This window comes from Scyliorhinus torazame, chromosome 2 (genome assembly GCF_047496885.1).
Source record: "Scyliorhinus torazame isolate Kashiwa2021f chromosome 2, sScyTor2.1, whole genome shotgun sequence".
Classification (NCBI taxonomy): Eukaryota; Metazoa; Chordata; class Chondrichthyes; order Carcharhiniformes; family Scyliorhinidae; genus Scyliorhinus; species Scyliorhinus torazame.
In genome coordinates this window covers 171,468,922-171,483,253 of record NC_092708.1, presented here as the reverse complement: position 1 = coordinate 171,483,253, position 14,332 = coordinate 171,468,922, and the positions used below count along the sequence as shown (strand labels likewise).

The 14,332-nt window shown below is 44.0% G+C and overlaps 1 protein-coding gene across 5 annotated transcripts in view; it reads right to left on the bottom strand.

Annotated features, from left to right (window-relative positions):
- Window positions 1–13,979, bottom strand: part of pikfyve (phosphoinositide kinase, FYVE finger containing) — a 218,246-nt gene extending 204,267 nt beyond the window's left edge. For all 5 annotated transcript variants that reach the window (XM_072479996.1, XM_072480015.1, XM_072480005.1 and 2 more), the window contains exon 1: window positions 13,809–13,979. The gene's annotated coding sequence lies outside the window, so the exon portion shown is untranslated. The remainder of the gene's footprint in view (window positions 1–13,808) is intronic.
- Between the last annotated feature and the right edge of the window lie 353 nt (window positions 13,980–14,332).

Genomic DNA, 14,332 nt, shown 5'->3' with positions numbered 1-14,332 from the left:
ACAGGTGTTCAAAAACTATTTGGTAGAAGACAACACCTATACATATCCCTGAAGGGCAAGACATATATCTGTAATTAAACAACATAACAACCTTTATCAACATGAAAGGTGAAAGATAGCAAATAACAAATATGACTGATATGAAGACAATAAAACAGTGAAGATCCCACAGGCTTGGGTAGCTATAAAAACAGAAGGATGCAAACCAAGTGGTAAAAGCTTCCCCGTTTTCACAAATCTGTCAAGAGACACATGGGCTTCTTAAAGACAGTTGTAGGGGGACAAGGATAAACTACCAGGGATACAAGGAAACTAAAAACATTCAAGGAAAGGGATCACAGTTAAAGTTTTTTTTTAAATATGATCAATTCAATATCTCCAGGATCCAATAGTTTCAACCTCAGAGTATTAAAAGCAGTAGGTGAGGAAATTGTTAGTGCATTAGTCACGATCTTCCAAAACACGCTATTCAGGAATTGTCTCCTTGGTTTAGAAATACATGGGAAATAAACCAGAAATAAAACCGTGCTGTTGGCCTCGCTCTGCATCACGAACCAGCTGTCTAGCCATATACAGGTTTCCAGAAGGCAGTCAATGAGCATTAATCATAGAATCATAGAATTTACAGTGCAGGGGGCCATTCGGCCCATCGAGTCTGCACCGGCTCTTAGAAAGAGCACCTTACCCAAGCCCACTCCTCCACCCTATCCCCATAACCCAGCAACCCCACCCAACATTAAGGGCAATTTTGGACACAAGGGGCAATTTCGCATGGCCAATCCACCTAACCTGCACATCTTTGGACTGTGGGAGGAGACCGGAGCACCCGGAGGAAACCCATGCACACACGGGTAGAACGTGCAGACTCCACACAGATAGTGACCCAAGCCAGGAATCGAACCTGGGACCCTGGAGCTGTGAAGCAATTGTGCTAACCACTATGCTACCGTGCTGCCCGAATAATGAAGGGACAGGAACTGGAACCATTTACTGGTAGGAACAAGGATAATGATGTGTTCAAACTGAAATTTAACTTTTAAAAGATATTACTAAATTAAACAATGGAATAATACTTCACAGCTTTAGGACAGTCCCTTGTCACCTTGTGTCATACCTGTCAGCTAAAATTAACAAGTGAATGCAACAAAAACACATTTCTGATTAGACATTACAATGCAAAACCACAAACTAAAAGCCATGATTAGGAATTAAATAGCTAGGACCAATTAGCAGATGCCCAATCTTGCAAAACAGGGCTAAGCATTTATACTTGGTTATTTAATCGCATGAACAAAGGTAATTTCTCCACAGACAGGTAAATTTCTTCAAAATCAAAAAATAATCAGTTTTTAACATGCATTTGAAAGAATACTGCTGTTATTTCTTTAAATGCATCAAGATGAAATCCCAATTTGATGATTTATGACAAATGATTTAATTAAACTCACCCACCTACAGTACGATATGTAGTCAAAACAAAAACAATTCCGTATTAAATGCAGGACACCTCCTATGTCAGAAATCAGCCTAATCCATGGAAAAGGCATTTCCTTCAAGTCCAACAATTATTGGTTGCATATTACAAAGCATAATTGAACAGCATGCTCTGCTAATTCAGCGTTCACCAAGCTCCCACTCATTTTTTAAAAACTACCATAGCATGTACGGAATCTCTTGGGGGTGAGGGGTGGAAAGTGCACAGTTGCATCAAAGTTTGCGAACATTTGGTCTTATATCTAGCCTTGAAAACTTTTAAGAGGTTAGAGGTGCATCAAGAAGTTTGTAACCATGTTGGAATGCTTTTGAATGCAATAGAATTTGTAAGCAGTACTTGTATTCTATCTGTTCCAAATTTGCTTCTGAACAGTGCTATTCACAAATTCACCAGAGCTTCTATTGGTTAACTGATACAATCAGGCTGCATACTTCTTTGCAGTCAACATAAATAACATTCTGCAACTAAGCAGGAGAGATGACACAGTACTGTAAGGCAATGTTTGTTGGGTTCTCCATCTTTGCATCTCCCCATGTTGTAGCACGGTTAGAATCTCAGGCAGAGTAAAAAGTTACAGCACCAACGATCAAATGACAAACTGACACAACAATTTTAATTCAAGCAAACAGCACAACAGCTGCTACCATATCCACGTACATCAGCTATGATCACTTATCTGTTGGAATACGTCAACATGTGAATATGATTATCCAGCCAAACAAATTTAAAACTCCATAACATTAAAGCGACTAAGAAATCAGTACTCAGAATGAAACCATAAGACTAGTTTTACAATCAACTAATTAATTAAAATTAATTACAAACAGTAATGAACAATTCAATCTAACCAGTATACCAATAAAATGAAATGCACCACGGTTAACTAACTATATTAATATCCCTGCCACTGAAGTTTATAGGCCAGAATTATTATTCATCTTACTTCATTTTGACAGCGTTGACCAATATTCACGTCACGTATGTCAGATACATTAGTAAGTGTGAAAATCCAGAGGTTGCTGTCCAAGGTATGCCATTCCCTCATTAGCTTCCCGAACAGCATCTCACCTTCAGATTCACCGATCAAATGCATTGAATGTTGTGATATTCCTGTACTTGGATAGTAGATGCAAACTAAATGTACCATAGGATGTTAAGGCTTGTCAGGTTCAATGGAAGTACCCTTTTAAGCACATGGCAAGTTTTAATTACCGCCAGACAACATCTTTGACACTCAAAATTACAGAGTATAATTCCTTAAGCTTTTAATAGTTGGATTTTTATTTTAAATTATAGTTTAGTAAATACTTTAAATTCTTATTCAATTATTAAATTAAACATTTTAAATGTTTTGTCTTTTTTTTCCTGCCTTAATCCAACCTTCCTCTTTGTTTCTATTTTGCTTTCTGTATCTGATTTGAACTGAATTCACTGTTAGAACTTGCAATTAGAATCATTGAATCAAGGGCGGCATGGTGCCGCAGTGGTTAGCACTGCTGTCTCATGGTGCTGAGGACCTGGGTTCGATCCTGGTCCTGGGTCATTGTCGTGTGGAGTTTGCACATTCTCCCTGTGTTTGCGTGGGTTTCACCCCCACAACCCAAAACATGTCCAGGCTAGATGGATTGGTCACGCTAAATTGCCTCTTAATTGGAAAAAATACTACTTGAGTATACTTCAATCATAGAATCCCTGCAGTGCAGAAGGAGGACATTGGTCCATTGAGTATGCACTGGCCCTTGGAAAGAGCACCCTACTTAAGCCCACTCCTCCATCCTATCCCCGTAACCCAGTAACCCCACCTAGCCTTTTGGACACTAAGGGACAATTTAGTCAATCCACCTAACCTGCACTTCTTTGGACTGTGGGAAAGTGAAAACTCCACAGAGAGTCAGTCACAGAGGCCAGAATTGAAACCGGGTCCCTGGAGCTATGAGGTAGCAGTGTTAACCACTGTACCACTGTGCCACCGTGCCACTCAAACTGTAAAGGTACAGCAGGATAGTTGTCAAGTTATGGGACTAGTCATAGAGAGGCCTAATCTAATGGTCCAGAAATAGATGTTTAAATCCCACCACAGCAACTGGTGGAATTTTAAATTAAATTAATAAATCTGGAATATAAAATAAGTCTCAGTAATGGTGGCCATGACAGCCAGCATCAATTGTTGAAAACACCTGATCCCTAAAGCCATTTTGTGAAAGGAAATCTGAAATCCTACCCAGCCAGGTCTATATGTAAATCCAGGCCCACAGCAAAGTGGTTGAGTTAAACTAACTAGCCACTCAGTTCAGAGACAATTAGGAATGGGCAACAAATATAGCCTTTCCAGCAGCACCCACATTGCATGAAAGAACAAAGAAAAATAAATCCCAAGAATTTTTTTTTTTTTAATCCTGGTTCAGAGACTGCTATGCTTATGAACAACTTTTCATTCTGACTGGTTATCGAGGGAAACAGTTGCTTGCCTTGTCCAAAAATCCCAGGTGCCCTGAGGAAAGAAGCAGACTGTTTCAATATCCCACCTATATCAACCTGCAATTCAAAAACAGAGGCCAAAATGGTAAAGAATGGTACTTCATTTGTTTGCCTGCTACAGTTAAATTCTGGCTCAATCTTTCTATCTTTCCCTTTTCTGTTGCAACTGTGGCTCCAGTTTGCAAGATACACTGCAGCAATTCATCAGACATAGACAGCACCTTTCTTTCCCACAATCTATAGCATATAGAAGGTCAGCAATATCATGGGAACTCCGTTCATCTAAGTCACATACTATCCTGACCTGGATATAAATCTCTACTTATTTATTGTCACTGGACAAATATCCTAGAATTTTCTACCTAACATCAGAATCATGTAGGCTGCAGCCGTTAAAGGAGGTAGCCTGTCACTCTGCACAAAAACTGAAATGAAAACAAAACAGTCAAAGCTTGTCTTTTTCCACTGGCACGTGTTAATGAAACGAAACAGAGCAGATTAACCTTTTTGAGTACGAAATGTCTTTTGAAACTTGCACAATTGTTAACTGCTAAAAATATTTTTGAGGAATAGGCAATAAATGCAGCCTTACACCCTGGTTTCACTTAGTTACATTACGACGCACAATTGATAACATTCACACCCAAATATCCAAGGATAAGGGAGCACACATAGGATTCACTGGTACACTTGAGGCCTTCTGTGACTGGTGGGTGCTTCAAGGGAAGAGTGCATCATCAGCCCCCAAATTAACATTTTAATTTGATTTGCCAAGTTTCTTTTAAAAGTTGTGTCTTTTTGGTACAGTGTCTCTAGTGTCGGAGGTAATTAATTAATTGGTCCATTTATTTTTATTGGTACTCAAGAGTATAACCAGACAGTCCCGATTGCCTGCCTTCGTCTGTGGTTATATTCACACCCGGTGTTCCTGAAGAGGGAGCACAGTGTCCATTGGTGCATTTGAGGCCTCCCACAATCACGTGACCCTGCAGGGGCTGGATCACAGTGTGAGCCTTAGAAACATCATTCAGATTTAATTCAATAAGTTTCATTTGAAAGTTTTATTTTTTGTTACATTTCCCCATTAAGGGGCTGTCAATTCAATTAGATTAGTTGTTTATTTTGCTTTATTGGTTCTAAAAAAACATATAGCCAGTTATTGACACAGTGGTGAGTTGTAGAAGAAATTAAGAATTTGTAATCTAAATCTAATGTACATCTTTTTTTTTAATTAAATATTTTATTGAAAATTTTTGGTCAACCAACACAGTACATTGTGCATCCTTTACACAATATTATAACAACACAAATAACAATGACCTATTTTATAAACAACAAAAAAAAATGAATAAATAATAAATAACAAAAATGAAAACTAGCCCTAATTGGCAACTGCCTTGTCACCAGTAACACTCTCCAAAAATATAATTTAACAGTCCAATATATAATTATCTGTAGCAACGACCTATACATACTATACAGTATATATTAACAACCCTGAGAGTCCTTCTGGTTCCTCCTCCCCCCCCCCCCCCCCAATCCTGGGCTGCTGCTGCTGCCTTCTTTTTCCCATTCCGTCTATCTTTCTGCGAGGTATTCGACGAACGGTTGCCACCGCCTGGTGAACCCTTGAGCCGACCCCCTTAGGACGAACTTAATCCGCTCTAGCTTTATAAACCCCGCCATGTCATTTATCCAGGTCTCCACCCCCGGGGGCTTGGCTTCTTTCCACATTAGCAATATCCTGCGCCGGGCTACTAGGGACGCAAAGGCCAAAACATCGGCCTCTCTCGCCTCCTGCACTCCCGGCTCTTGTGCAACCCCAAATATAGCCAACCCGCAGCTTGGTTCGACCCGGACTCCTACTACTTTTGAAAGCACCTTTGTCACCCCCATCCAAAACCCCTGTAGTGCCGGGCATGACCAAAACATATGGGTATGATTCGCTGGGCTTCTCGAGCACCTCGCACACCTATCCTCCACCCCAAAAAATTTACTGAGCCGTGCTCCAGTCATATATGCCCTGTGTAATACCTTAAACTGAATCAGGCTTAGCCTGGCACACGAGGACGACGAGTTTACCCTGCTTAGGGCATCTGCCCACAGCCCCTCCTCGATCTCCTCCCCCAGCTCTTCTTCCCACTTCCCTTTTAGTTCATCTACCATAGTCTCCCCTTCGTCCCTCATTTCCCTATATATATCTGACACCTTACCATCCCCCACCCATGTCTTTGAGATCACTCTGTCCTGCACCTCTTGTGTCGGGAGCTGCGGGAATTCCCTCACCTGTTGCCTCGCAAAAGCCCTCAGCTGCATATACCTGAATGCATTCCCTTGGGGCAACCCATATTTCTCGGTCAGCGCTCCCAGACTCGCGAACTTCCCATCCACAAACAGATCTTTCAGTTGCGTTATTCCTGCTCTTTGCCACATTCCATATCCCCCATCCATTCCCCCCGGGGCAAACCTATGGTTGTTTCTTATCGGGGACCCCCCCAAGGCTCCAGTCTTTCCCCTATGCCGTCTCCACTGTCCCCAAATCTTCAGTGTAGCCACCACCACCGGGCTTGTGGTGTAGTTCCTCGGTGAGAACGGCAATGGGGCTGTCACCATAGCCTGTAGGCTAGTCCCCCTACAGGACGCCCTCTCTAATCTCTTCCACGCCGCTCCCTCCTCCTCTCCCATCCACTTACTTACCATTGAAATATTAGCGGCCCAATAATACTCACTTAGGCTCGGTAGTGCCAGCCCCCCCCCTATCCCTGCTACGCTGTAAGAATCCCTTCCTCACTCTCGGGGTCTTCCCGGCCCACACAAAACCCATGATGCTCTTTTCAATCCTTTTAAAAAAAGCCTTCGTAATCACCACCGGGAGGCACTGAAACACAAAGAGGAATCTCGGGAGGACCACCATCTTAACCGCCTGCACCCTCCCTGCCATTGACAGGGATACCATATCCCATCTCTTGAAATCCTCCTCCATCTGTTCCACCAACCGCGTTAAATTTAACCTATGCAATGTGCCCCAATTCTTAGCTATCTGGATCCCCAGGTAACGAAAGTCCCTTGTTACCTTCCTCAACGGTAGGTCCTCTATTTCTCTACTCTGCTCCCCTGGATGCACCACAAACAACTCACTTTTCCCCATGTTCAATTTATACCCTGAAAACTCCCCAAACTCCCCAAGTATCTGCATTATTTCTGGCATCCCCTCCGCCGGGTCCGCCACGTATAGTAGCAAATCGTCCGCATACAAAGATACCCGGTGCTCTTCTCCTCCCCTAAGTACTCCCCTCCACTTCTTGGAACCCCTCAACGCTATCGCCAGGGGCTCAATCGCCAGTGCAAACAATAATGGGGACAGAGGGCATCCCTGCCTTGTCCCTCTATGGAGCCGAAAATATGCAGATCCCCGTCCATTCGTGACCACGCTCGCCACTGGGGCCCTATACAACAGCTGCACCCATCTAACATACCCCTCTCCAAAACCAAATCTCCTCAACACCTCCCACAAATAATCCCACTCCACTCTATCAAATGCTTTCTCGGCATCCATCGCCACTACTATCTCAGTTTCTCCCTCTGGTGGGGCCATCATCATTACCCCTAACAACCTCCGTATATTCGTGTTCAGCTGTCTCCCCTTCACAAACCCAGTTTGGTCCTCGTGGACCACCCCCGGGACACATTCCTCTATTCTCATTGCCATTACCTTGGCCAGGACCTTGGCATCTACATTTAGGAGGGAAATAGGTCTATAGGATCCGCATTGTAGCGGGTCCTTTTCCTTCTTTAAGAGAAGCGATATCGTTGCTTCAGACATAGTCGGGGGCAGTTGTCCCCTTTCCTTTGCCTCATTAAAGGTCCTAGTCAGCACCGGGGCGAGCATGTCCACATATTTTCTATAGAATTCGACTGGGAATCCATCCGGTCCCGGGGCCTTTCCCGCCTGCATGCTCCTAATTCCTTTCACCACTTCTTCTACCTCGATCTGTGCTCCCAGTCCCACCCTTTCCTGCTCTTCCACCTTGGGAAATTCCAGCCGATCCAAGAAGCCCATCATTCTCTCCCTCCCATCCGGGGGTTGAGCTTCATATAATTTTTTATAAAATGTCTTGAACACTCCATTCACTCTCTCCGCTCCCCGCTCCATCTCTCCTTCCTCATCCCTCACTCCCCCTATTTCCCTCGCTGCTCCCCTTTTCCTCAATTGGTGTGCCAGCAACCTGCTCGCCTTCTCCCCATATTCGTACTGTACACCCTGTGCCTTCCTCCATTGTGCCTCTGCAGTGCCTGTAGTCAGCAAGTCAAATTCTACATGTAGCCTTTGCCTTTCCCTGTACAGTCCCTCCTCCGGTGCTTCCGCATATTGTCTGTCCACCCTCAAAAGTTCTTGCAGCAACCGCTCCCGTTCCTTACTCTCCTGCTTCCCTTTATGTGCCCTTATTGATATCAGCTCCCCTCTAACCACCGCCTTCAACGCCTCCCAGACCACTCCCACCTGGACCTCCCCATTATCATCGAGTTCCAAGTACTTTTCAATGCACCCCCTCACCCTTAGACACACCCCCTCATCTGCCATTAGTCCCATGTCCATTCTCCAGGGTGGGCGCCCTCCTGTTTCCTCCCCTATCTCCAAGTCCACCCAGTGTGGAGCGTGATCCGAAATGGCTATAGCCGTATACTCCGTTCCCCTCACCTTCGAGATCAATGCCCTACCCAGCACAAAAAAGTCTATTCGCGTCTAATGTACATCTTAAACAGAGTCTGCATTAACTTCTAGACTCCTCTTTAACCAATTGACTGCGAGAAGTTTAATAATAGGAACACTCAGGTCCTCAAGAGTCCTTGAGCCTGTTCAACCATTCAATGAGAACCTAGTTGATCTACGACTTAACTCCATATACCCACCTTGCCCCAGATCTCTTAATACACTTTGTTAATACAAATCTATCAATCTTGGTTTTAAAATTCACCGTTAATCTTGCATCAATTGCCACTAGGGGGAAGAGGATTCCAAACCTCTCCCACACTTTGCACATGCAAGTGGTTCCGTATTTCACCCCTGAAAGGAGTCTAATGTTTTGATCATGCCCCCTAAATCCAGACTCCCCAACCAGCAGAAGTAAATTATCTCTACCTACCCTATCTGTTCCCCTCAAAATGTTGATCAATTCACCCCACAATCTTCCAAATTGCTAGAATACAACTCTAGTATGTTATCTCTCCATAAAATCCCTACAATTCACCCCATAACCTTCCAAATTGTTAGAATACAACTCTAGTATGTTATCTCTCCATAAAATCCCTACAACGCAGAAGGAGACCTTTAGGCCCTTCGAGTCTGCACCGACCCTCCAAAAGAGCACTCCACCTACGCCCACTCCCCTGCCCTAACCACACACATTGATCAAGGCCAGTCCACCTCATCGGCACGTTTGGACTGCGGGAGGAAACCGGAGCACCCAGAGGAACTCACGCAGACACAGGGAGAACGTGCAAACGCCAAATGGGCGCCGCGCCAACCCACGCATGCGCAGTTCGGGCAGCTCAAAATTGCACATGCGCAGTTGGGCCGCGCCATCCTGCGCATGCGCGCGGAACTTCTTAAGTGTGCCGGCCCCGACCCAACATGGGATCGGTGTTCAGGGGCCGGCTGCACCAGGAAGTAGGCCCGGGTTTGGGGGGGGGGGGGGGGAAAGAGAGAGAGAGAGGCCGGCCAACCAATCAGTTGTCCCCGATCGCGGGCCAGACCCCATCGGAGGCCCCCCCGGTGAAGGAGCCCCCCACCCCCCCCCCCACCCTCCCCCCCCCCCCCACCACCACCACAGTGGTGAGCTACAGGGATGAAGCGGGGGAGTGAAACTGATTGGATTTTTCTGCAGGGGGCCAGCATGCACTTAAACAAATTCCCCACTTTCCTCAAAGCAAAATTAGAGGGTAAATTGGTCTGCACCATCCGCAATATGCAACACAACAACTCGCCAAGCACCTTTCAATCCTGTGATCTGTCCTACCAAAACACGCAAATTTCCCTCCACACACCATCCGGACTTGGAAATATATAGCTGTTCACCGTTGCTGGGTCAAGTCCTGAAACACCTACCCTAACAGAATTGTGCACGCACTTACACCACATGGACTGCCAGTTCAATAAAGCAACTCACCGCCACCACCTAGGGGCTGTTTAGCACAGGGCTAAATTGCTGGCTTTGTAAGCAGACCAAGGCAGGACAGCAGCACGGTTCAATTCCCGTAACAGCCACCCCGAACAGACGCCGGAATGTGGCGACTAGGGGCTTTTCACAGTAACTTCATTTGAAGCCTACTTGTGACAGTAAGCAATTTTCATTTCATTTTCACCTCAAAAGCAATTAGGAATGAACAATAAATGCAGACTTTTCCAGTTAAATTCACATTTGCATGAACAATTTTTTTCAAAATCTTTGTGGTCCGGGTCTTCAATTTAGCTCTAAGTTCCTGTTACTCTGCAAAACAGGGTCTCTTGCCTATTTATCTCCATCTTGTTGGTCTCAACATGGATCACAGTGACTGGATCGTATCCTCTCCTTTCCCAATAACACTTCAAACAAGCTTGAAATGCTCTTCACCCTTGAACCTGGAATACTCTGAAATCTGTTTACAAATGATGCTCTATGTCCCCCTAATTTTTAGATCCCCAACAACTACCACATAATTATTTCCCCACCCCTCCTCCACCTATGGATAGTCTCTTGTTCCACGTAATTGTACAGGTTAAGGATTTTACTGATCCCAGAAAAAACGTTAGTTAATTCAAATTATAAAATTAAAAACTTTGGAGATACGTAATATAATCAGCCACAGTTATGATAACTTAATTAATTTGCAGACGTTATTATATGTAGTTAAACAACTTCATTTTCGATTGTACTTCCCACATAAGGGAAGATGTCTCAGAATTCTGCAAGTTAGAGGATAAAATAGAACATTTGAGTAAGAGAAATGTTTGATGTTTTGAAATCAATGAAGAAACTGATATGGCAAGATAGTTAAGGGTCGTAAGGACATTGTCACTGAAGGAGTAATTACTGATGGTGCAGTATAGAGACGGAAGAATGAACTAAACCATTGACTATGAGGTAGAAGTTGCATATGGTTGAAGGACACTGATACAGGTTGGGTCAAGAACATAAGCATAAAACCCTGGAAACATAAAGTATGTCAATAAATCAGCTGTCTCCACGGATGCGATTTCTGCAGCATTTTCTGTTTTTGTTTCAAGTTTCCAGAATTTACAGCCTTTTTTTGTGTGCTTTTTATTTAGGTTAAGCCATGGCCTTGAAGAAATTTGAAAGCAAAGACAGAAAGAAATCCTGAAGATAATCTGAAGAGACGATAGTCAGTGAAGATTGGTAAGAACAAGGATATTGGGAGTGCTGGATGCAGTATGGTTGAGGACAAAGGTCATGGAGTCCAAATGAGTTGTAATTTGCACACGACGAGGCAGGAAAAGGGGCCAAAGGAGTGCTTTATCAATGAGGTTCCATTTCTAAAAGAAACAAATTAGGGTATTCACAACTCCAAAATATTTCAATAGAGATTATCGATAGTATTTGGCTACTCGGGCATTTGACAAAACTTTCAATAAGAACAGCAGTGATGTTTTTAGCGATACGTTGTTGAAATTAGTTATTAATTAAATATTAATTATCATATGCATTTGTTCAACAATTCTCCAGTAAATATGTTAGTACGATGCATAAAAGTATTTTTTTTAAATCAGAAATATCACAAATTAAGCTCCACAAGGTTTAGAGTAAGATTTGTAAACTCTTTAAAATATCTACAGTACCAAGTAAATTTAATTTCTGATATAATAAATTGTACGGCAGAACACACTTGTATGCATGGATTCTTTCGGAATGGAAAATTAAATTTATAGAATTCACAGCAGATGGAGGCCATTCGGTCCATCTGGTCTGCACCGGCCCTCGGAAAAAAGCACCCTCCACCCTATCCCCGTAATCTCACCTAAGCTTTTTGGACACTCAAGGACAATTTGGCATGGCCAATCCACCTAACCTGCTTATCTTTGGACATTTTATTAAGATTTTTCAGCAGCTTCATCACTTAAAGTACCAATTAACAAACCAGGGCTGAAGTGTCAAACTGTGAGCTAAATATGAATGAAGATGATGATTTTGTCCATTTTAGCTCATTTATTTTAAAAAAAACAGCCTCACTATCACAGCATCAGGTATGTTGGAATGGTGACCAAAAGCAGTGACAATATTTACGAGCAGTCTGATCAGAGTGCCAGATGGATAAAACACTCCATCCTCCAAGTTTATACACTACTGATTTAGCAGAACACCGTTCCATTTATTTTGTTGATTGCTGATCCATGCTAACTGAATATGCCTATGTTGATTAGACCTATAACAGCAGCACTGGGTTGCCCCAATGTCATTCACCATTGAACCAGCTGTACTATGCACCCCTCATCTAAGGAAGCACCACAAATATAATAACCTGAACATGAAGTTCAGTCAAACTAAGACGACCTTACACAGAGGCTATATCATAATTTTATCTATATATATTAATTCTGTGAAAACCAGTCACAGAAGGTTTAAGCATCAGATCTGACACCACTAAATTTCTTTCAACATCACCTTTAACTCGTCCAACATCGTGTATAATCACCCATTTTCCTTCACCTGCCAACATGGATTTTTACTTTTTTCAGATTCTTCATCCTTCAATGCACTCAACTGTCCCTCCCCACATTTTAGAAACCCATATAGATTGATCTGATGTGGTGAACTTGCAAATCTAAGTTATTGATATAAATTGTAAATTGGTCCTTGAATCAATTGCTGAAGCACTCATTGTTTACACTCACTCCACCACTCCTCTATCAAACTATATGTTGGTTGCTGTGCCCATTCCTTTTGACAGTTGTTTACCCTATTTCAGTTTTTATCTTAAATTCACATAATTTTGAGTCTTGTATAACAAACTTAAATGATTTTTCTGGAGGCTTAGGGCATATTACAGTCCATATAAGAGACAACAATGGGAGGAGCAGAAGATGACGTTGATGCAATGAATCTTTGAGATCTGGCCCACAATGCTCTGACATGAAAGTTCTAATCATACAGATATTTCTTTATGATTATTCCTGTTTGGATTTTGTAGATTTGGCTGTTTCAGAATGGCTGTTCTTGTGCTGTTCTCTCGCAGGCAAATATACCCTATACTTAAAATCTGAGAGGTGTTAACGTGGGAAGTTCTCGATTTTGCATATGCAAATGGTTATAAACTTTGGGTTCAAGATGACACCACTCCTTGAAGGACACCTAAGTGAACAGCGAACACCAAGAGTTTGAAAGCCTTTCCTTCTATGTTTAGGTGGTATACATATCACATTATTACCCTGAATGTTGCAAGTTACATTTCAGAAATAGTGGCTAAAAAAGCTGAATACAGGGCTGCGGTATAAGTACCCGCCTTTAAAAATCACCATTGACAACAGCGAGGTCAGGAGCTGATCATGAGACTGAGCGCAATTAGCTCATCCTCCACACATGTAGGAAACCCAATACAAACAGGCTCTGGTGTGTCCGCAACTTATTTTATATGCACATTTATATGGGAAGCCCAAACCCAAACTGCTCTGGATCGCCTGCAAACTGGGGAGGAGGAAAAGCAGATGCCACCCGCCTCTCCCCGTCCGCAGCGGGTGTTAAAAACAGGGCTGGCGGCGAGGACACCGCGGATGTGCCATGAAAACAAAACCATCGCCATGCCCGGCGCCTGAGCGGCCACAGCTCCTCCCGCCGGCACTTACCCCTCACAACGTCCACACCCCGGGGAGAGCGCGGCCGCTCTCCTCCTCCTCCTGTTGCCGGGAACAGCTCATTTACACCATCACGAGAGTGCAACCTCCTCACATCAACATCAACCGCTTCACACCAATGACAGGCCGGCGTCAACGTGAGCGCTGCCGTCCCCATCCGCTTCAGCCCCGGAGTCAGCGTGCGCGCGCTCGCACCATCCGCTTCACCCCCGGCGTCAGCGTGCGCGCGCTCGCCCCATCCACTCCAGCCCCGACATCAGAGTGCGCGCGCTCGCCCCATCCACTCCAGCCCCGGCATCAGAGTGCGCGCGCTCGCCCCATCCACTCCAGCCCCGGCATCAGAGTGCGCGCGCCCTTCTCCCATACGTCACTGCCGGCGTCAGCTGGGATTGATCTTGCACATCGTTTGGACGGGGAAAGGGCAAGCTCCAGACAGTCACCCGAGGCTGGAATTGAACTTGGGTCCCTGGTGCTGTGATGCAGCAGTGCTAACCACTGTGCCACCGAGTTGCAGG